The sequence below is a fragment of the Thermobia domestica genome, chromosome 8 (assembly GCF_964235325.1).
Source record: "Thermobia domestica chromosome 8, izTheDome1.hap1.1, whole genome shotgun sequence".
NCBI classification, from domain to species: Eukaryota; Metazoa; Arthropoda; class Insecta; order Zygentoma; family Lepismatidae; genus Thermobia; species Thermobia domestica.
The window spans coordinates 261,934,681-261,960,033 of record NC_137461.1 but is presented as its reverse complement, the minus strand read 5'-3'; the positions used below and the strand labels follow the sequence as shown (position 1 = coordinate 261,960,033).

General features: G+C 35.8%; 1 long non-coding RNA gene and 1 other non-coding gene across 2 annotated transcripts in view; both read right to left on the bottom strand.

Annotated features, from left to right (window-relative positions):
* Nucleotides 1-22,774: 22,774 nt before the first annotated feature.
* Nucleotides 22,775-22,893, bottom strand: LOC145693753 (U5 spliceosomal RNA). Its single transcript, XR_014132830.1, has one exon. It is a non-coding gene; the product is annotated as a U5 spliceosomal RNA (small nuclear RNA).
* Nucleotides 22,894-23,894: 1,001 nt separating this feature from the next.
* Nucleotides 23,895-25,353, bottom strand: part of LOC145693583 (uncharacterized) — a 287,226-nt gene continuing 285,767 nt past the window's right edge. The window contains exon 3 of the long non-coding RNA XR_014132809.1: nucleotides 23,895-24,938. This is a non-coding gene — a long non-coding RNA (uncharacterized LOC145693583). The remainder of the gene's footprint in view (nucleotides 24,939-25,353) is intronic.

The window sequence follows — 25,353 nt, the reverse complement described above, 5'->3', positions numbered from 1 at the left end:
TGCTTGATATTAGATTTTTTTTTTTTTTTTTTTTTAATGTTTGTTTCACATACAATGTCTAACATTCTTGCAACTGAGTCAACCAATTTTCCATGTATGATGAAACTTGTAGAGGTGGTGGTTGTTTTTACAGAAGCTTTTAGAAATACTAAAGAAATATTCCCTACAAAAATTCCTCCCTGCACATAATTCCCCGTCTCGAAAGAGTAGGCACAACGGGAAGTAGGCACAACGGGAATTACCGTTCTGCCTAGAGATAAGATAATTAAAAATATTTTCTTTAAAGTGCTGGAGGGTCTGTAGGCAGAACGGGAAGTAGGCACAACGGGAATGAACCTAATCAGTGTGGTAATTGAAGGGGAAGAAGGGGGGAAATTCCCATTCACCTCTGAACACTTTCCAAGAACCTCGTTCCCTTTCGCTTTCTAGACGGGGTAGGGAACTTGGTATTGGCATCAAACCTTCATGTGTAATTACAAAAATTAAGTTTATAAATAAATAAGAAATCATCAGTTTATCAGGCTTTAATTAATAATTTATTCATAAGATTCCCTATCGAAGGCGTGGTAGATGAAGTTTCTGTTCTCTATGAATCGACATGCCAACTGACATGGTCGATATGGAAAAGATGTTGTATGGTGATAGAGAGGTGATACTTCTTGCTGAGTATTTCAAAACTGACCAAGAAAAATCGTTATCAGACTTAAGTCTAACAAGCAGATTGTCGATGAGGAGTTGCAGAAATCGGGTAGAAGTATTATCAATTTCCACGACAGAGTGCGAACGGGGATTTCCCCTTATGAATTTACAGATGACTGATATAGACTAAGAAATAGACTAAGACTAAGAAATAGACTAAGACTAAGAAATAGACTAAGTGCTCAAACATTGTCTAACTTGTTGTTCATCAATGTTAATGGCCCACCGCTACACAAACTCGAAATAGACGAGCTAGTTATTTCTTGGCTAAAGGATGGACATCATTCCGCTGCGGATGATTTACCACGAAAAAGTTACCAAGAGGAAATAAACCCGATTTCAGATTTTTTAAGGTGGAAAATTACGAGTTATGGAAAATGCATACTTGTATTACTAATGGCTTATTTGTGTTATTCAACTTTGTACCTAATTTTTAGTCAGTCTCTTCTTTGCTTTAGGTCAGCGTTTCCCAACCTATTTCAACTTTTGGCACACTAGAGTTCAACTTGAATTCTCGCGGCACACTCATAGATATTATTATTTGTAAACATAAAATACCATGGTATTTTTTTCCTGTGATTACTGATCTCCTTCTCACAGAGAAGAAACCTCGATCATTGATTTTTGCCCGTGGTAAATCATTATGCTTATTTTTCGTTCTAATTTAACAATATTAACCAACTGCAATAAATTATAGGACTCAGGTTTTTAAAAATACAGTTTCTTTTTCGAAAACTGTATCCAACCTTTCACTAAGAAAGATCATCATTAAATAACGAACGAACAAACAAATCTCTTGTACTTTTAAAACACAAATGCATTGTAGGTAATTTGTATGCATGTTTGCTTTGTCGAAAGGATTGAATGATATTTTAAAATTTTAAGTTACAAAATAGCTTACACAATAAAGAAGCAAAAATGGTCATAATAACAAATACTTGTTCTCAACATTAAAAATGTACAGAAAAGTAACACAGTATGAAACATATATTTTTTTCATTGTAAAGGTTCATAGTAATGTGAAATAAAAATATACATTTTTTTCCTGTCTTGCAATTTGGTTGCTATAGAATTAATAATATTGTTTCGATTTCCTCGCGGTACACCAGCAGTCTATTCGTGGCACACCAGTGTGCCGCGGCATACCGGTTGGGAAACTCTGCTTTAGGTAAACTACTTTGGATAAATATTCATAATAATTGCAATTATGCATATTTGTAACTTAAATTTAACGTGGTGTTTTAGTGATTACACAAATTACAATTATGAGCATACTTTATGGAGATGCTCTCAGATAGGGTGCCCGAGCACCTTTATGCACAATGAAAAACTGATTTTTCAAGTCTTTTGTGAAAAAAATATTGTGAACTGATAAACCATAACCTTTTCCATATTGTACAGGGGTATTTTCCTGCGAATAGAAGTTTATTGTGGAATGCGTTCAGAAATTAACATTTGCAAGAATACTCTCTTAGTGCAAGTATATTTTAGGCACACACTAATATCCCTCCACCTCGAAGTGCTTCAATTTCCTCACTGATAAAAACTTTACCATTTGATATTGTAAAGGTCAGATCCACCGTTATTGTAACAGAGTGGTGCTTGAGCGATTGACTAGAAATTCAAACTCCAATTAGTGACAATTTAACAGTCTTGTTTTATTACAAATGTAAACTCTTTAGTCAGTACAGAAGAGGCCGTGGATCGTGTTCAGAGTTGATGACGATGGATTTGGTGAGTCAGAGTAGGTCAAAGTGGATGAGAGTGGTTCATGGTGGGTGGTGGGTCACGGTGGGTCAGAGTGGGTCATGTGGGTGGTGGGTCACGGTGGGTCGTGGGTCAGAGTGGGTCGCGGTGGATGGTGGGTCAGTGGGTCGTGGGTCACGGTGGTTGGTGGGTCAGTGGTCGTGGGTCAAGCTTTCATTACTTATAAAAATTGAATGTACTGTGTTATATTTGTCAGTATATGTACAGCGGTGGACACTTCTAAATGGTACAGGCATATGGAGATTTACGGCTAAGGTGTACCATTTAGAAGTGTCCATCGCTGTACAAGTGTGGTGTCCCCACTTACCCCACATTTTTTAATAGTGGGATAAGTGGGGACACAAATTTTGTACCTGAAGGGTAAGTGGGCGAACACAAATGCGAGTATTTCCGATAATACATCGAAGATGATGAAGACAGTGCAATGCCTGGGTTAGAGCACGTGGAAGAAAATGAATATTATGCAGCTGATTATGTGAAAAAATGGTATTTTGGCAGAGTTAAAGTCAGTTAGGAAAAATGTGTATGAAATGAAGTTCCTTGAACGAATTGACGTGGAATCTCGTTTTCCACTTCGAGAAGATGTAGATATTGTGCACAAAAGGGTTATTTTCTATGGCCCTGTTGAGTTTGACAGTGTGATGCCTTTCGTAATTAAGTCTTCTATTCTAGCTGATATTGATAAATACTATAGTTTCTTTAAGGCAAAACTGTAGACTACAAATCTAGTTCATGCAGTCAATGTTTTGTGTAGGCCCTATTTGCATCGTATAAACTATAAGTAGATATGTATTAGATGCCTAACATTATTATTATTATTATTATTATTATTATTATTATTATTATTATTATTATTATTATTATTATTATTATTATTATTATTATTATTATTATTATTATTTGCTATGAATCGTATGGCACTAAAACACAGTCTGAGATGTAAAACTTGGCTGAACTAGTGTTGCTTACGAGATTTGAGAAATGTGTCGTCTTGTCTTGAAAACGAGACGAGAATTATTATGTTTCTAATTTCGTCTCGAATTTAAAAATACACTTTTCATCTCCACTCTTGTGTCCTTTTCAAGACTAGCATCGAGACGAGACTAGAAATTTCATAACTATCCTTTAGGACTATTTTTAACATCATATGTCACGAAGTCTTTTTTTTTTAATTATGTCACTTTTCTAGTAAAAGTACGATATTAAACTAGATTTGCACTTTTTTTTTTAAATAAGAGTTTCACACATATTAAAATTGTATTACGTGGTGTTATGATAAAACAGTTTTGATTAATTTACACTTATATGCAATGAAGTCATGAATATTTTATATTTGAAATATATTAGGCAAATCAATTAAATGAAACGAAGAATCTAATATTTATTTTATACTTCATGCTTTCATATGTAGTTTTCATATGTTGTCTTTAGAACGGGATACACATTTTGCTTCGTATCTTGATGGTTTCAACTTATACACCGTACACTGCAGCAAAGATAACAACAGTTCTAGCTTATTCTTTATGTGCCTGTGACTCAAGTAAATAGTAAAATTATGTTGAAGTTAACTTTGCTTTGTTCTTCTCAGATACATTTTTAGAAATTTTTGGACCGAACTGTTATTAAATTGAGTTGATGTTAAGTTTAACGTCCATTTCAACAGCAAGGCTATATGAGACGTGGACCTACTGGTTAATGTGAAATCGGAACCACACGAGCTCCGCCAGGAATCGAACCTGAGTCTTCCACTCCAAAGGCGCCTACGCTAACCGCTTAGCCACGAAGGAGCTCCGAAATGTTATTCTAGTTTTTACAATAATTTCGGAACATATAGTTAGCAACATTGCTAGTTAAAAAATACCAAAATAGTTTATTGAGCATTCAGAAAAGAGACTTCTGTTTTTTCTTTTTGTTTCTTTTCTTTCATCCGTTTTATTTCTTTGTTCAGTTGAGGGTGGACAACATATTACGAACTCCAATATTTTCATGGAATATGACATTTTCGAGGTAGCTGTCCATTTATTTTGCTTCTTTATTTTGTCTCTGTGACTATTCAGAGGATGGGAAGGACAGAAAAAAAGCATAACACGATCATGGAGGAAAAGTTAAATGCCACTTTTGTCTAAAATATTTGATGTCTCAGCATGATGTCAGTGTTTCTTTAACTTACTTTATTTGCTTATATTTTCGTTATGTTTACTTTTCAATTATTAGTCCCTGTATGGTGCTCATATCTTATAGGTACCGGTACTTCGCGTAAAATTGTCCGCTATTTTATTTAGATTTTTTTTTTTTTTTTTTTTTTTTTGCTATTTATGAGAATTTGAATTGTCTTACTATTCTTGCTTGTGTTTTGATGGTGGGCAGCTAGAGTATATAATACATTCGTCTTCCTTTCCGGTTTTTTTTTTTTTTTTTTAATTTTCTGTATAATGAATGAGCCCAAATACATGAAATTGTATCTGTGTTTATTTGTATATTCTTTCAAAGTTTAGTTTAATATATAGTGTTTCAAATTTACACAAGTTTATCATAGCCAAAATTTGACTGACAGATCAGCGGCGGATCTAGAAGGTAAAAACTGGGGGGGGGGGCAGCCAGAACCCAGACCATGATAGGTATGTGATAAACGTATAAATAATAGCTTAAATTACTTTTGTCACCCAAAAACTGGGAGGGCTAGGCCCCCTTAGCCTCGGGCTAGATCCGCCACTGCTGACAATACCAGTTAAACTTTAGGAATTGATTTCGGGGTTATTAACACTTGTTTTTTATTGAGCAGCATATCGTATGTGTTACAGTTCCTAGCGATTTCTTAGTAAGGGATTTTACTATATTATGAATTCTTAAAAACAAAAGTGAAAACAGAGTACTCAAACACTTAAAACCCTACATAAATGCTCTAGAACTTAAGAAAATGGACTTATATTCTATACAAATTTGCTGGGAAAGATTCCATTCAGTGCTTCTTCCTGACACGTTTTTTTTTGGGGGGGGCATGCCTCCTCGGAGCTCTGAGAGTGCCCCCCGGAAGAGACCAAGATAATACCATCATTATATATGAATAAATAGAATAGTACCGTATGAAAATAATATGTCCCTTCGAATACTAAATGTGTCTCCCGGAACATTTTTTTTTTCTGAAAGAAACACTGATTCCATTTCCAAGGTGCTTGTCGTAAAATAAATAAATAAAAATGAAATAATATAACGAATAAATGGCATCACTAGATGTCTCTGATATATCATCTAGAACTGTATGTACTATATTCCAAATATGTGTTATATTATGATATATACTGTAAATGCATATCAGAATACAAACGATTGGATCGTTTAATCTATACACGAGGGTGCCTGGGAAACGGTTTCCAAAGAAACTCCCACAAAATATTTAATTTCTTTTTTTTTTCTAAAAAAAAAGTATAAAATATTTGGCCACCAGTTCATCATTTTCTAATTATACACAAACAGAGGCATACACAGGGGTCCTGGAATCCGGATCCCTGAAATCCTGAAGGGTTGATTTTACTAATTTTAAAATAATTTATATTCATTTTGAATTTAGACTCTTCAAAAGCTTTGGAACCATCCCAAAATAAATTTTTGCGTATGTGCTTGTGCACAATAATGTAGTTTATAGATCTAGGATAATAAACTATGGAGGTGGGCAAGGCCGGATTTAGGGGGGCTGCACCAGAACACATGCACCCCCTTCACTGTAAATATACATTATCTAAAATGATAACCTAGCAGTGAAAAAGCAACGTTTTCCGAAACTTTCTGCTGTCATGTGTCCGTTTGAGACTTAAAAGAAAGCTTAGTTTTGCAAAAGCAATAGTTTAAGTCGATTTTCTGAAGACTGAAGGAAAAGGATTCACTGAACAAAGTAGTATCCCTCATTCACACCACAGATTCCTAAAGGCATTTAAAAACTTAAAAATGTACATTAAATATAGTGGTAGTTATTGGTGCACCCTTCAAGAAATGCTGGATCCGGCCCTGGAGGTGGGTATACTCATAGATCATATGAGGTGTCTGAGTACTAAGGCTTGTTTTCCGAAAATACGTCTTACTAGTACATTCAGACCAATCAATACAGTAATTTATTTTGAAGTTTCTTTAAACGTACGTAAAAGCATGAGAACTAGCTGCTAAATGATCTGTTTGATATTTTAAAGTATTACTACTAAGATTGTGCGTAGTAGCATAGAGTGCCCGGAACGGCTTATATGTAGTTGAAAAAGTCCGACAAATTCTCATTCTTGGACTCGAGGGTCTGTTCACTCAGCGAAAGAAAAATATTTCGAATAAATGCATATCATAATATAAATGATTGAAATGTTTAACCTATGCGCCGTTTAAATAATTTGGTTCATGGGAAACGGTTTCCAAAGAAACTCCCAGAAATAATTTAATTTCTTAAAGAAAGTATAAGATATTTAGCCACCCTTTTCACTATAATCATATTTTAAAACTTTCTTTAAAAAAAAAAAAAAAATCTTGTCCTCTGGCCACCCCCACACAAATATACATGCGTCTTAAGCTTTTGTTTCGCATCTATCTAAAGAGGCTGTGAGCAGATGACCCACCTGCAGGGTCAAAGGTTAACGGCTTCTCCCGCAGCCCGGATACCGTAGCACTTGTGCCACCTACCTGGGTGAACCCCGCAGAGTGCAATATCGTGGTGCGACCTGAGGTCATCCCGTTTGTTCGATAGTTCCACCAAAACCCTTCGTTTTTTGCCTATATTGGTAGTGTGTGTACCCTGGTTCGTTTTATTCTGTCGACAGGATACGGTCCAATCTATCAGCCAACGTCTTCACTGTATGTGGTCCTGCACAATATTGTCCACCAGAGAAAACCAAAATGCGCAACCCTCATTTTTTTTTTTTTTTTTTTTTGATTTCCTGCTGCTTCTGTTCCCACACACACACACACACACACATAGGTGAAAGAAAATTTTTTCTTCTTTTCTCGGTTTATTATTATTCGTTAAAAGAACAAGTCTTCCTCCTACCTCTGACCCCACTCTGAATTTGTTAACAGCTTCTCCTGTACAAATAACGTACGTGGACTGTTTGACATGACTTGAATCTACAATCAACTAGAATTTCACACTAGTTACGATGATATTCACTGTTTTCTTTAGCTACCTGACTTTAAATAAGTGTCTTCATCCCGGCGAAATTAAAATACCGCTAATTTTACAGTAATTATGTGATATCTTCAAATAGATAAAAGGTAATTGAAATATGGAACAAGAGCGCCCTAGACAATATTATTTTGCGTGAGGTACCGTTATCACAAGTCACCTAGAGGCTTTCCGTTTTCAGCTGTTTAGAAACGCGAAAATAAATGCCGATTTTCAAAATGACTCGAAATCGAAAGCAGATAAGTGAGTCGTGATAACGGTATCTCATGTAAAATAATATTGTCTAGGGTGCTCTTGTTCCACATTTCGATTATATTTTATCTATTTGAAGATATCACATAATTACTGTAAAATTAGCGGTATTTTAATTTCGCCGGGATGAAGACTCTTAAGGAAAAATCGTATTAAAAACTAGGTAAATAAAAATGAGTAGACTACCTTGAATATTAAAGAAAATATTCTGTTCTTCCAATTTTTCAAGATCTAATTTCTTGTAGCTTGTTTTACATCTGCTATGAGTACATTTTAATTGAGTAAATTTTCGTGTTGCCCACCGATTTTTCGTCTCATCTCGTCTCGTAAATTTTGTAGAGGTATCGTCTCATTTCGTCTCGGTTCTCGAAGAAATTTTTCTTGTCTCGTCTCGTTTCTAGCAAAAAAAAAAAAACTTTTCTTATTTCGTCTTGTTATGTAAATCCCAAACCAAACTACTTAGCGTAACGGCCCATTTGTGAGCCAAAGCCTACTCCAGCGCCATCTGCTAGCGACGGGCTGAACTACGTCGAACCTAGCGGCGAGCACGTGGTGAGCGCGCTGGGACGCCCTGACACACATGACTCCCCAGTTTGCCTCACGACGCTGAGTGGGCACCGAAAATCGGAATCGAACCCGAGACCATAGAAATACTGGCCATGAGTACAAAGACTAACCATTAGAATACGGTGTTCTCCTTTTGTAAATATTTTTTTCAAAATTTATGCCCCCATTTTTTTTCTTCTTAATTTTGTCTACAAGTTATCAGAATTATTCTACATAACGAGGTATATTCACGAAGGAAATGATATAACAACATTTAAACCATAAAAGCGGGAGGCCTGCCCCCTCCTGTATTTTCGGAGGTGAAAGAAAACGTTAAAAAAAAAACTAATAGTAGTAAACGAAAAGTGCAATGTAGAGGAGTCGCTAAAAATTAACTTTCTTTGAACGAGAACGATTTACGAAACATCATCTACTAATCGAAATCATGATTATTCTTCAATAAAGTAAATTTCAATAAACTTTCTTGTTATCGTTAATTACTCCATATCGGACTCCCGAAGAAAACTCATCGAAACAACTTATTGACCGTGCAAATAGCGACTACTCTGTCATGACTCCGTTTTCTTTCATTCAGAAATAGGAAAGAAAGAGAAGAAAGTAGAAGGGTAAAAGAAGGAGGTAGGAAAAGAAGAAAGAAAAAGAAATGGGGTATTTTAATAAGAAACAGATTACTGGATAATTCCGGAAATATAGTAAAAGGTCGGGAAAGTCGTTGAAAGATGAATCATTCTAAATGTTATTAATGACTACTCAATTTTGGAATGCTTCGGAATAGACACATGTTCCCTCATACCACCCAGACCTAGCTCCAGGCACCACGATCGTGGGGTTGCCCAGACCTAGACCTGGAAATGAGAAAAGTGAAATTTAATTCTTTGTACTGTTATTCTAACCAGTGATTGATAACCATCCAGCATCTGAACTCTGTTCTCTAGGATCGACCACGCATATGAATTAGCCAAGAGAGAAGAAAAAAAAATCAAACTTATCAACTCAATATAAATTTATGTATCGTATCAATAAGAGTCTCAACTTCCTGGAAGAAAGATGTCGTATTTAGGCTCATCCTGCTATTTTTGCTTCACTCCTAGAGCCGATTTAAACCATTAGTAGCGGTCCTTCATGACCTAGGTTATTTACCTTAACACATCTATTAAAACATGACACATATATTACAGATATTAATATGACAAATGATATCACTAAAATTACTTAAATTAAATCTATCATGCATTCACACGCTCACTCACTCAGGACAGTGTATATATGTTTAAAGGAAACCAACTAACTACAAAGATACAAATAGTTTATTACAGTCATAGTGGAAAGAAGAAAAAATTAATTACAACGAAAATCTTAAAAGCACAAGTTCTTGGTTATATATTAATAGAGTACATAGTGTTATATTTTAGTAAAATTTTTATATATCCAATCATCTTGACAAATAGAAAGAGGAAAAAAAAATTATTTACATGTATCATATCTTAGGCATGCTAAAACAAATTATGATTTGCGACATACGCAAAAAAGACACTTATTTCACTTGAAAAAAAAATTTGACAAAGAGGAAAGAAAAGAGAAAAAAAACTTTTTGGTGTATCAGAACTTATATGAGTCTCTACCTCACATTGGGTAATAAGATATTAATGATTTTGAGCGTTCAAATCACAAATCACGCACTACTCGTAGTGTCCAGAACATTTCGCTCCATTTAACTTCGTTCGTGTTTATATATATATCTCTATATGTATATATATATATCTATTGGTTTACAAAACCATTCGTCGTCTATACTTGGTTTATAACTTTTAACAGTTTATATCTGCAATCGCACACTGCGACGCTTTATACCCATCCAGGGATTTCGAAAAATCACTATCGCTAGAGGATGTTTCTCCTCTTAGACGGTCCATTTCCAAACTTATTAATTGAATAGTTTTAAGTTATTTATGCAACACTGGGACATGTCATGAGGCCTTTCCTTAGGATCACTTTCGTATATATGTGTATATAATTCGGATTTTTAAAACGATCTCCCGCAGGTGTACGGAGTATAAAGGTTCAAATTGAGGATAAAAAAAACTGGTCAAGTCACAGGATACATATGCAGGTGAGAAGGATTCAAGGTACACTTTCCACAATGGTTTTTGGTTGGTAGTTCAGGGATAATATTCGTTATGATGTGGGTTACGTTTAGACCTGCCGTTACTTTCCAATACATGCCATTACAGAATTACATAAGGTATCATTTACATTTATTCAAAAGAAAAGGAAAATTACTTAAGTGCACGGCGGTATTCTTAACAAAATCTACATTCTCAAATTCGTCGGAAAACTCACTGGCAAACTATAGCAACCAATACACGTTTAGGGGGGACAGACACGAGCGCTCTTACATATATTCATAATACATTTAATATCATACTTTTACTTTAAAATCATATTCACATATTAAGTACATATACATTTCGACGTATTCATTTCTCTCTCTCTATATATATATATATATTTATATTCAATAAATGCGCACACATTTAAATTAATCACCCCAATAATAAAATTTTTACAAGGTTGCAAACATTGTCCAAAAACAAATGACTTCCGACATTACATATGAAAAAGAAAGTCGCTTTTCTACCTGATACCGCGCATCTATAAATTTTTTCACTTTTATATATTCAATTCGTGCTTAAATAATGAAAAAAAAAACTTTCTGAGGCAGGCACGTAACATAGAGCATTTCTAAAGATATAACTAGATAAACCAAAGTACAATTTCTGGGCCCAGGTTAACTACAAGGTAATTGAAAACCAAAACAGAAAGGAAAGTGACCAACGGATTAAAAAAAAACTTAAGAGGGACGACGGTGAGAGAACGTAATCGAAGTGTCGTCAACTACGAAGTCTTTGTTCATTTCGGCGATAGGTCAAAATGTGATGGAGGACCCAATCACTATCTACTTTATCCATGAATCGTGTCTTGCAACGTCTCAGCTGGTAATTTCAGATCAGAGTTGTACGTTAAATAAATCGTAAGTGACAAGTTCAAAATCGGGGGGCGGGGGGAAAGGTTGAAAAATTTTTTAAAAAATCTCGAAGTAAGAAGGAAGAGACAAGGGAGAGAAAGCGGCGCCAACGAAAGGAGAAAGATTAAAGTACTACTCACTACACAGAAGAGTGATCGAATTTAAATATATAATAACTCATAGCCAAAATATTCACATATGCCGAAAGAGGGTGGTTTACTTAAATACGTAAACTAGGAGGGAGGTCCTGCTGCCAAGGATGCAAGTTCTGTGTCCATCAGATCCCAATCCCACAAGAATTTGCTTGTAAGATTGAAATCCGATCCCCGTATCCGGCCCAGACCAGCAGGATAAAAGGAGAGGGGGAAGGGACCAGGTAACTGCGTCCCCAATTTTGAAATCTCTAAGTAAGAAAAAAAATATTCGACCTCTTAGAAAAACTAAGAAGGTTCGAGGACAGTAATGAAACTAGAATAGAAGTATTATCTAAGATATCCCTAACTAATGATTTGCCGAAATAAAAAAAAAAATTAAATAAACTGAATTTTGGATCGGTGATTTCTATTGCCAAACCTCACCGATAGCTCCCCTTCGCAGAATGCGCTAAATTCTGAGGCATCGATTAATTTCCATCACTATCTAGTTTAGAAACTAATAAAAGAAAACGAAAATATTCAAGGGGAATGGGGTCGATGCCCGGGTACGGGAAAATAAATTTCAATAACTAATTGTTTTGATTCTGTAACCCTATCAGAGCTGTCGCCTCCATGAACATTGTAAGCTAGCCTGAGTAGGTAACGTGAAGGAAAAAAAAATCTCACGGAGCAGGATATTCTATTTTTTAAAACCGACCAGAAGATATGATTCACTACAGCCCTGTTGTATAACTACTACTGTCTTTTCATAATTTATTATTCAACATGTCTAGTCAGCGATTATATGATGCTACCCATTCTATCAGATGGTATTACTATGGTTGATTATTATTATAACACATTAAACTACAAAGTATTACCATAGTCCGACTATATATCGCCCTCCGGTCCGCGTGATATCATGGTGCAGGGGTCAGAACCCGAGATGTTTGTAGCTACACGTATCTATTCAATATCTATATATCAACACGCGGTGAAGTATTCACTGGGCTACTATATATATATTTAACTATATGGGTGTTCTATCTTCTATATTCATTTACTACAATATTCATATTCATATTCATATTAATATTCATACAATATTCATATCACCATTCTTTGCATTCATTACGACGGTATATTGTACAAACACCCTGTTTCCTCTATCTACGCCCAGCCTATATACACATTTCATCATAACACTTTAAAATCTATAATCACTACAAACATTTCCCATTCCGATCACCGCACGACAACCTCACTCGAACTCAAGACTCTTTCACCACACACACAATACTATGTAATACTCGTTAGCTTTATTAAGAACGAAAGAAAAAAAATCCTACGTATGTTCACTGAAATTAGAATTATCTGCGATAATGTTTAATGTTTATGAAATTCTGCAGCAACAATGAACTTCTGCAGCCACGAAGAAAAAATGGACATTTAATATAATTTCAAAGCGAAGAACTAGCATCATATCGCCCGACTTCTGTTAAAAATTTACGTATTGTTTATTTACTTAAATATCTCGATTTCTAGACTAGGCAGAATGTTGAAATTTTCAGAATATATTAATTTTGGGTCACTTGACCTAACTGTACATTCATATGGGCTGTGAGTTATATCTTCTAGGTTTTATTTCGGAAAGAAGGGTCAATTTCATGAAAACTAAATCACTAAGCACCTCGACAGAAGAATGGCGGTTAGTACTGACTTTTGACACTAGGGCTAGCGACGATATAATCAACCCTTGAACAACTGAATATGACCTTGTACACGGAATTATTATACTATATTACGTTCACTTAATGACGGAAAAATAAAAATTTATCGCATAGTAAATACTACACTGTCCATATTTAATTATCTCACACACTCTTTCATCACTTAACTATCACAATTACTACTACTACATTACAAATATACACATACATGCCACTACACACCAATCATCACTATCATTAATACATGTTATACTAATAAATATACACAGAAAACATTCATATTTTACCATTTTAAATCGGCTCGAAAGGAAAAGGAAAGAAAGGAACAGGGCCAACTGGCCCTTGTATTTACTAAATCACATTCTTTACTCAACCTGTTTAATCAATGCCCTGAGGGGACATATCGAAGTATTAGCTAACAATAGGACCCCTGCCCTGAAGGGGCAGGAACCCGGAACAAACTACATGTTCAACTCATCCCGCTGGAAGCCGTACTCCCAATTTGGGAGTCACATAGGAGCCCCCTGCTTAATTTACACGTACATGCTGATGGTTACTAACACTACAAACAGACCTAAAAATACCGCCATATATAGATATGAAAAAAAAAATCACGTACTAACTACACAGACAGATTACTGAACGGACAGGTCTGACCGAACCTACACTGATTCAGGAGGGGCAAGAGGGAAATTTAACTATTTGATTCACTGAACTGCAAACTGGGTTTGGGAAAGGAGATTAAATGCACACACTATCCTGAATTCTGTCCATCACGAACTATATCTGCACAACATGGCGTCACCGAGTTATGCTTCCTATTTCAGCTTTTTAGTTCAGTTTTTACTACGAAATTTAACAGTTCATGGCTCCTCGAGACTTCCAGAGATTTTAGATGTTAAAAAACTCCCAAATATTACCTTGTTTGCAGCTTTTCTACTCCTTTTTCAACTTTATGATCGAGAAGATCCGAATCTGGCTGTTGTCAGTAAAATTTCCCGGTATGGAATGGAATAATTGCGCCCTAATATCATAGCGTGGGTTTATCATCCAATCAAAACTAAGCATTTTGGCGGTGGGGCTTTGAAACGAATAAAATTTGGTAAAATCTGGATCAAACTAGATTTTAGAAGGACCTAGGTATCTAAAAGAGAGGTGAAGGGTGGTCCTGAAAATTCTGTCGAATTTTAGATTGGTTATTTGATCTGAAAAGTTCCGTCCAATAGTGGATCTATATTTTCGGATAGCACTGACACCGTAAGAATTGTAATAATCCATTTACATATACATATGCAAGACTTATAACTAATTTAAAATATAAATAAAGATATTGATTCCCAAAACTATCATTCGCAATGATTTTTTTTTTTTTTTACAGTTTTCCATGTTAATTTGAAATAGAATACCGAACAATATTACGAATTGTATGAACAGCCAGAAATTTTTTGTTAAACGTCAAGTACAGTCGGTGCAAAAAATTTCGGGCACCCTCCTATTAAGAACATAATATCATTAGACTGTAATGGCATATTACAGAGGGTGTTCAGTTCTTAGAAGTACATGTCAAAATATACTAATTTGCTTACTCACATATTATAGCGCTTAATTATTATGCCAAAGAAGCATTTAACAAGAAAGTATCACTCTTAAGGGTCTTCACTACAGAGAAATTAAACTACCACTAATTTTAGAGTTTTTCTATAAAATCTTTAAAACAAATACAAGTATTCAAAAGGCAGAAACGTAGAGAACTAGATAATACGATTTTGAAAATTTTATTGTGTATTGTTAGTTGTAAAACATTGAATATAACATTGATAAAATATATATTAAGTAAAATATGGTATTGTTATAATTTACACATACGATCAACTTAAACTAATTCATGTGATCATAAGCTCTTAACAGAATTAATACAAAAACAAATACTATCAAGATAAGACGAAATTGTGGCAAAATAACAAGAAATGCTAAAAGAACAAGAAATTATGGTAAAAGAAAGATATACATTAGAATCAAATTGGGATAGTAAACGTAAAATTGAAAATGTGTCTTTCAATGACGATTACAGTTATGATGGGATAAATTCTTAAGTGCATATGTTTAAAATATCTTTCCGTCGTTGGTACTCAGAAACCAAGTCGTTATTTTCTTCCTTATATGAGAAAGATCTCCTCTAATTCTTTACCACAATTCACCTATCTGCTTTTGGTATGCCGCTACTTACAGAACCCGCAAAAAATGCTAAATCTATCTACAGTTGCAAATCGAAAGCACATAAATGAGTTGTGATAACGGTATCACATGCAAAATCGTATTGTCTAGTTCACTACGTTTCTGCTTTTCGAATATTTTTATTTGTTTTGAAGATATTACAGAAAAACTCTAAAATTAGCGGTACTTCAATTTCACCGTAGTGAAGACCCTTAAGTAGCGGGCTTATTATTGGAAGAAGCTGCTCAAGTGCTATATAAATGAAGTATGGGAATGTATGGTTCAGAAACTTGGACATTACGGATGTTAGAGAAGAAATATTTAGAGAGCTCCTAAATGTGGTGTTGGGGAAGATAGAGGAGACCATATGGGGCGAAAGAGTAACAAAGATGTTTTAAAACGAGTAGGAGAGAAGAGGATGTTTTTAGCCAGTATCCTGCTTAGGAAGTTCAGCTGTATTTAACACATCTTGCAAAGATTTTCTTCATATAATAACGGGAAAGATGGAAGGAAAGCGATGAGTAGGAATGAGAGAAAAACATTGGTTTGATGATTTGAGAAAAAATTAAAAAAAAAAAAAAAGTTGAGAATGCTCCAAAAGCATTGCCAGAACGAACTTTAAAAGAATGGAAAGATAGAGCAGGAAGGATAACTGTCATTGTTCCTAGATGTAAAAGTAAATATTTTTTATCCACACCTTCTTCTCTTTCTTGCAAAAATTAGCAAAATGTCATCTCTCTATGACTTACATAGTACTCGAGATATGGTTGCTCAAATATCTAGAAATTCGAACTTTTTTGGCTAATATCTGAGGAACGGTGGCCAGTTGGCCAGTAGACGGTTAATCAGTTGCCACCGGCTACTATTTGGTACCAAAATGTTCACCATCCACTTAGGTATTGATCAACATCTATCAGTATATCATCTATCTACAACTTAGGATTCCCGAGCTATGGCTCGTTAAATACCAAGAAATTGGTCATTTTTTGGCCAATATCACGGGAACGGTAAGTCATAGAGAGATGATATTGGTGTTAATCAATGCCTAAGAGGATGGTAAACATTTTGGTACTGATAATAATTGGTGGCCACTGGCCAACTGACCATTGGCCAAACCAGTGGCCAGTTGGACAGTGGCCATCGGTTACTTTTGGTACCAAAATATTTACCATCCTCTTAGGTATTGATCAACCTCAATATTCTCTCTCTTCAACTTATGGTTCCCGAGCTATGGCTCGTTAAATATCTAGAAATTGGCCATTTTTTGGCCAATATAACGGGAATGATAAGAGTGACGAGAAAAATTTAATCACTTTCTCTGATACTTTTTGATGCTCCATCGAATGCAGGGTTCAAAATTGAAAAAATCACAAATAACAGATAGACGGACAGACAAACAAACAGACAGATAATTCAGTAATGAACTTTCTAAGTTCGTTGAATATTGGGAGTTAAGGGTCTTCACGAGACCCGGGTTCGATTCCCGGTGGGAGCTCATGTGGTTTGGATTCCACGTTAATCAGTAGGTCCACCTCTCATATAGCCTCCCTGCTAAACGGGACGTTAAACTCAAAATTATACCTTACCTTTACTCTGCTAAATATTTTTCTCATACTGATTTGAGGAGGAGAGCGGTGGGAAAAATTCTTTTATATGGTTTGTAAAAAATGTAAATTATATTTAATTATGAATGATTACTTTATTGCATAGGTTTATTTATTATTTTAATCAGGGTGGTTGAGACGAGAAGAGCGAAAGTTTCTTTTTCTTTCTTCCTTTTCTTCTTTCCTTTTTTTTTTTTTTTTTTTTACTCCTTTTATACTTTAAAGGTAGAATGCTATCATTGCTAATAATTCTTAATATAAATAGGGAATACAGGATAGTTTTATAAGTGTCAACTAGGTTTCAAACAGGTCCAATTTTCGTTTTATTTCCGGGTGGGAGTGGAACCCAGGAGGGGGCGCGGCTCGCAGATTGCAGTTATTCATGCAAAACTTACAGTAGGCAGCTAGCTAGATAAACATTACAGTGACGATTGTCCGCGTATCACCCAGTGGAGATCCAGAAAGGGGACACGGGGCTCGCGTGCCCCTCCATGAGGAGTAAAATATACAAATTAATCCCTAATGAAGCGCTTGTTCAAATGCTGTGGGTAAAAAAAAAGTTTTAAAATTTCTCTCAGACAGAAGATTCTGAGTGCGTTCTCCACTCATTACAGATAATGTATGCGTTTCCAGTTCATGGTAATCCTGGATTCTCTCGTGTTGAACAACATGGCTGTTCTTAATGCCGCCTCCAGAAGGGAGAAGATGAATACGTATTACGAAGCGCTGCAGTCCACATTTTTAGCTAGCAAACCAAATATCGAAAAATGTCTCAAGTTTATTATTTTCAGACCTGTGCCTTCATAGCATAACTTTTGGAATGTTTTCAAACTTTTTTTTTTCATAAGGAACAGTTTTGTGTATTCTTTTTTTTTTTTTTTTCGTCCTTGCGTCCTTTTACTGTGTGCCCTGGAGCAACTGCTCCATTCGCTCCATCGTAGTTACGCCACTGTCTCCATTACGATTTGCAATTTGCAAAGCGTATGATATAGTTTGTTTTGGTAAAAGCTTTGTAGAGTTTGGACTTCCTATCTACTGACATTTGCCCTCTGCTCAAAATTGATAAATATCATCTTTCATTTCTAGTAGAAATAGAAACGAAGAACAACAGGTAGGTCTCACTACAATTTTAAAAATGCTAACTATGTTCAAGTTTATAAAAATCTACTTGCGCTAGATAAAAATTTACAAACCAGTAGTTGTACGACCCAGGCATGTGCTTAATTATTAAAAATTTTAATTGTTAAATTTAACAAACATATTTTTTTAAATTTTACCCTCACCTCCCACCCAAAAAACTCCATACAATATTTTTGGAATTACTCCAAGGCTTTATTATAGATAAGAGAAAGCGCATGTAGCGACACTATTACGTGATGCAAGCGATAACGTAAGTATAGTGACGGCTATTAGCGTGACGCACATACTGAGACGTTTGTTGCCTATTATTAGCATACCAGCGATATAAACTTGGATGCTTGAGACTCACTCTATGGTAAAATTATGAGTAATCCACTGTTAATGATAACTCCATTTTTTCTCTGTGAGTTCTATAAATTGGCAAATCTAATCACACATACTAATTTATTAATCTTCAAGGGCTGCGGTGGCTTTAGTGGTAGAGCGTTCACCTCTGGGGCATGGGTTTCCTCCAGAGATGGAGTGGGTCAGTGGGTAGGTGGGTCAGTGGGTCAAGTTTTCTGGGTGGGTCAGTGGGTCGTGGGTCAACAGCATGTGACCCACTATGACCCACCACTCACCATGACCCACTGTGACCTACCACCCACCGTGACCCACTGCGACCACCACCCACCGTGACCCACTGCTACCCACCACCCACCGTAACCCACTGCGATCCACCGACTCAGTATGATCTACCGACCCTCTCTGCTCACTGTATTGTAGACAGTATCTTCTGAGGACTGGTAAATTTGTCTCCGTTTTACCTTCAAGACCTTCATTTCCCTTTCTTTTCCATTTGTTTGTCTACTTACCTGAGGTGAGTATATCTAACCAAGTGAAAAAAGAACTTCAGACACTTTTGGATATTGATATTTTTAATAGTAATAATAGCAATAGGACTTACACTACAATTTGGCTTTCGAGGCCTGTGATTTTTTAGAGCTAACTACTAAAAAAAACATTTTGAATCACTGAAATATATAAATTATTATATAAAAAATGAATGTAACTATGTGTGCCTGATCATCACGGTAAAATCGCAGTCAAATGAAATTACTTTTGGTATATAGTTAGGCCTTAATGCAAACTGGGATGTTATATTGCTTTTATTATAATGCATAAAATCCTAAGGAGGTAGTGAGGATCCGAATTTTTGCGGAAAAAAAAATGAGTATATCGCAAGCCGTTAAACTTACGGAGATGAAATTCAGTGTATCAACTCTTTATTGAAAATAAACAGTGTGTGTGTCCTAGCATTTTTTAAAATTCTCCTTTAGGTGGGGGGGGGGGCACTTTCTATATATGGAAAATTGGTAGTGAGTTGGTTTGTAAAAATGATCGAAAACGATCGATGTTATTTAAGAAAAAAAAATAGAAACAAAAAATACAGTTCTTGGCTTCATATATCCATTGCTTTCTGCTATAATAATTGCTGAAGCTTATGTTTATTATTTGGAGCGCTTACAGCACAGGGCAATCAACCCGTGAGAAAAATAGGCATAAAATTTGTACTGTAAGCTTAAGTACATGGAAATTTGAAGTTTGGATTGTACGCATAATTATATGGAAAATTTTACACTTTTTCTCCCTTTACGTTGGTCTACTTACTTTGATTTGGAACTTTGAAATTTCATCCTTTTTTCCACTGAAAAGTATTGATAATTCAACAAAGAAATAATTATACTATGATAATTTAATTGAAATTCATCGTAATTTGGCACATGGCAAACAGCAGTGTGGTAATTGAAGTTGAAGAAGAAGGGAAATTCCCATTCAACTCTGAACACTTTTCAGGAACCTCGTTCCGATTCGCTTTCTAGACGGGGGAGGGAACTTGGTAATGGTATCAAACCTTCATGTGTAATTACAAAAATTAAATATATAAACAAATAAGAAATCATCAGTTTATCAGGCTTTAATTGATAATTTATTCACAAGATTTCCTATCAAAGGCGTGGTAAATGAAGTTTTTGTTCTACATGGGTCGACATTACCAACTGACATGGTCGATATGGAAAAGATGTTGTATGGTGATAGAAAGATGATACTTCTTGCTGAGTATTTCAAACCTAACTAAGAAAAATCGTTATCAGACTCAAGTCTAACAAGTAGATTGTCGATGAGAAGTTGCAGAAATCGGGTAGAAATATTATCAATTTCCACGACAGAGTGCCAACGGGAATTTCCCCATATGAATTTACAGATGACTAATATTAGAAATACACTAAGTGCTCAAACATTGTCTAACTTGTTGCTTATCAATGTTAATGGCCCACCGCTGGACAAACTCAAAGTAGACGAGCTAGTTATTTCTTGGCTGAATAATTGACATCATTCCACTGCGGATGATTTACCGCCAAAAAGGTACAAACAGGAAATAAATCCGATTTCAGATTTGTTTTAAGGTGGGAAATTACGAGTTACGGAAAATGTATACTTGTACTACTAATGGCTTATTTGTGTTATTCAACTTGGTACCTAATTTTTAGTAAGTCTCTTCTTTGCTTTAGGTAAACTACTTTGAATAAATATTCATAATAATTGCAATTATGCATATTTGTAACTTAAATTTAACATGGTGTTTTAGTGATTACACAAATTACAATTATGAGCATACTTTATGGAGATGCTCTCACAAAGGGAACCGAACACCTTTATACCCTATGAACAACTAATTTTTCAAGTCTTTTGTGAGAAAAATACTGTAAACTGAGAAACCATAACCTTTTCCATATTGTACAGGGGTATTTTCCTGCGAATAGAAGTTTCCTGTGGAATGCGTTCAGAAATTAACACTTGCAAGAATACTCTCTTAGTACAAGTATATTTTAGGCACACACTAATTTCCCCCCACCTCGAACTCTTTCAGTTTCCTCACTGACAAACACTTTACCATTTTATATCGTAAAGGTCAGATCCACTGTTATTGTAAGAGAGTGGTGCTTGAGCGATTGAATAGAAATTCAAACTCCGATAAGTGACAATTTCACAGTCTTGTTTTATTACAAGTGTAAACTCTTTAGTCAGTTTAGAAGAGGCCATGGATCGTGTTCAGAGTTGATGACGATGGATTTAGGTGAGTCAGAGTAGGTCAAAGTGGATGAGAGTGGGTCAGCGTGGGTGGTGGGTCATGGTGGATCGTGGGTCAGAGTGGGCCATGGTGGGTGGTGGGTCAGTGGGTCACGGTGGGTGGTGGGTCAGTGGGTCGTGGGTCAAGTTTTCATTGACCCACGCCAACTCTGGTTTCCTCGTTCGATCCCGCGCCAAGTGACCTTTGTGATGGACAAACACCGTGTACGTGGGTTATCTCGGTGTTCTTCCGTTTTCTAAACACTTGCTTCATCCTTCCTAGACACTATTTCATTCATTATCATTATCACCGTCTCCTTTAGCATACATGACATAATCGTGGGATGTAAAACTGAAATATTTCATTTCATTTTTCAAATATTCAATAATAGTAGAATAATGCTTGTGTCTATGTGTCATAAGCTTTTTGCTTAGACAGGATTGATTTACAGTCACCACTCACCATATATGTACACAGACAGATCTTCACCAGATATAGACTAATCACTTATTTTCGATCATCGGTTCGGCGAAGTCAGATTTGGAGATGAGAATGTATGCGTAAGAAGAGATTGAATACACAGGACGACGGATATAAGTGGTATTAGATTGAAGCGTCCTTATCAACAGCGATATTTTATGAGACGTGGACGTGCTGCTTAACGGAGGATCCGAAACTGAGCTACTGCTAGGAATCGAACCAGGTTCGCTCATGCTAAAGGCGTGTACGCCAATCTTAGCGGCACAAGGAAGCTCTCAACATGTTTTAAAGTCAGATTCAAAGATTTCGGCGCGGTGGCTCAGTGATAGAGCGTTCACCTCCGGTGTTTGGGTCCCTGGTTCGATCCTAGCTCACGCCGTGTGGACTTTGTGGTGGACAAACACCGTGCTCGTGGGTTTTCTCGGGGTTCTCCCGTTTCCTCCCACTTTCTTCATTCCACCATTTCATTCATTTCTCATCATCACCGTCTCCTTTAACCTAACCGGCATAACCGTGGAATGTAAAACTAAAGATTTCATTTTTTCAAAGGTTTCAGGGTCGCTGAGGAGAATAATCATAATTCCGACGCCACACAAGTCCAAGTTTAGTCCGATCGTAATGGTGAGTGGGTGAAAAGTAACATGTCCAAAATTATTGATTATAATGTAAAATCCATAGTGTTTCGAGATGGCTAAGCTGATTGGTGAAAGTCCCAACGAGATTTCAGCTGACTTGGGATTGACAGGTTCTTTCCTTCTTATCATTTTTTTCTTCATAGCCTATGTCCTTTATTTAATTATTTCGCTATTTATGTATTTAGCCCATATTAACAAAAGGCATTCTTTCCTTATTTCACCTATTAATATCCATAAACTATGGTTAGTTTCATTTTTTAGGCTCAGTAATAACTGAGCCAACAAAAAAATTTATTAAAGACTCATCTTTTGTTCCCCTCCACGGAAATCTTTAGTAAAAGGCGAAAGATTTATACGCTTTGAAGGGAAACCAGAGTTAACTTAGGTGCCCCAGTCTCTTCCCCATTGCAACAATGCTTTAATATCGTAGTCGCGAACTACTATTTTCTATCATACTAGCCCAAAACGTAAAGCTACAGATCCTAATTTAAACACAATTTCAATACATATGCTTATTTATATTTGTGTGTGCAGCGATATTTCCTTTAGGACATCTCTTACTAAGTTTCTTTTCAAAATATCTACAGAGCGTGTTGTGCTGCCATCTATCATTAATTTAAGTACCTTTTGACTAACGTGTGACTAGGTAAGAAAATTTTTTATTTAAAAGTTATTGATAGCGGTGGCCCGTGGCATAACTAACTGATTCACATGGGATTGGAGAGGCTTATGGCAAAATGGGGCACATTTACTTTACGCACATTATTTCAAACATTTTCTTGTCAGTATTGTTCTGTAATCTACTATTTTTTGTAGGGCCTATTTTCAGATTGACCATTTCAGATTGGCCTAGAAAGCCATTTAATTTATCGCGAACACTACAAATTGGAATAATAAACATAAAGAGTTTGACAATATTCAGTAATTTTCAACAGAGAGTGAAGTAAATTTTACTTTCTTGCTTGGTAATAATGAGAAAGAATCTCGAACTGTGCATAATAATAATAATAATAATAATAATAATAATAATAATAATAATAATAATAATAATAATAATAATAATAATAAACTTTATTTACGTGCTGAGAACAGCTAAGAACAGGAATGCAGCAAAAATAGGTCTACAGTACTTTGTCATATATTTCAATTAATTGTAACATTATGATATAGAAAAAGAGAGAAATAATAATTAACTTTAAGGTGTATTCTAGCAATGCTTGTATGCACAGGTAGACAGGGCGTAATGATGCGTGGATGCATAAAGATTTTACTTTGAATGATCCAAGATAAGTAGCTTTCTATGAATACTTGCTTTTTCTTTCCTACAGCACCAACTCCGATTTCAAATTGCTATAGGGCCTACTACTAGGCCTATATATATAATTTCCATTTTAAGTGGAACCCTCTCGTTGCTATAGGCTAGTGCTGCCAAAATGTCTTGAGCCGTGGCAAATATGCGAACTAAAGCTCACACCCTCGACACACCCACGGTTGAGCCAATAAGGGTTCAGCTGTTGCTAAGCGAGAGAGCCTTAGCCAAAGGGAGTGGAATTCCTTCAGCCGATAGCAGCGCTCGGAACGGAAGACTAGGTGTCAAGTCAACATGGTATATCTATAACGTTTTAGCGTACGCCGGCAGCTCAAGCGATTCGGATTCTACTTAAGTTGAAGGTTCACGTCTCATATAGCCTTGCAACTGAAAGCGACGCTCAACTAAAAAAAATCAAACAGAAGGTTACACCTAATGCAGCCTTGATCTTAAATAGGAACCCTATTCTTCAATAAATTAATTGTAGTTACTACGTGTACTTCTAATAATAATAAAAATAAGATCATATTATCAGTTTTATTTATATTTACATTTTACCATTTGCATTAACCATAAGAAAACTACGCATTTATGATTCCCTTTACACACATTTCTTTATACAATATTCGAATCTTGCATCATGTCACTATACAGTATTTTCATAAGTTGCCAATACAATATACGTATCATCAAATAGATTCAAAGAGACGTGAGAGCTCATTCGTGGCTAAGCGGTTAGCGTACGCGCCTTTGGCGTGGCAGACTCGGCTTCTATTCCCGGCGGGAGCTCATGTGGTTTGGACTCCACGTTAATTAATAGGTCCACGTCTCATATAGTCTCGCTGCTGAAAAGGACGTTAAACTTAAAATTAACTCAACCAAAGAGACGTGAGCTACCAGGATTTTGATCATTGTCATATGATGATGGGTCCAAACTTCGGGTGAATGGCGTCTTCCAGTAACTGTGCAAAATTTACCTAACTAAATTTCCTAGTTAGGATATTCTCTTACGGCAATTGCAAGATGTGTTGGAGCTTCATCTTGTTGGAGTTGGCCTAGAAAACCCTGATATTCAAGTTCAGGAATAGGCTGAACCTCTATCCGGGCGTCATCATCTGAAATGAGAAATTGTAACAATTAACAGAATTATATGCAATCCATACAGTAAAAGTTATCCCATCAGACTTAGTTCCGACCTGAAACCAGAAATATTTACAATTAAGAGTACAATCAGAGATATTGACTTTAACAGATAGGCCTATTAGTAAATTGAATATACAGGGTGGCCCAAAAGTAGGTATACACCCCTGCATTGATCAAGTATAACATTCTAGCGTACAGGTTTATTTGCTTCGGCTGTACCGAGCTTAAGATATAAGTGAAAAGACATTAGGAACAAATAATAGATAAACTAAGTCTACCTGATGGATACAATAAAAAATTATATAAAAAGCAATGGGTTCAACATTACGGGACTGTATACGTACTTTTGGGCTACCCTATACTGTATTTCGTGAAGTATCGCGTGAT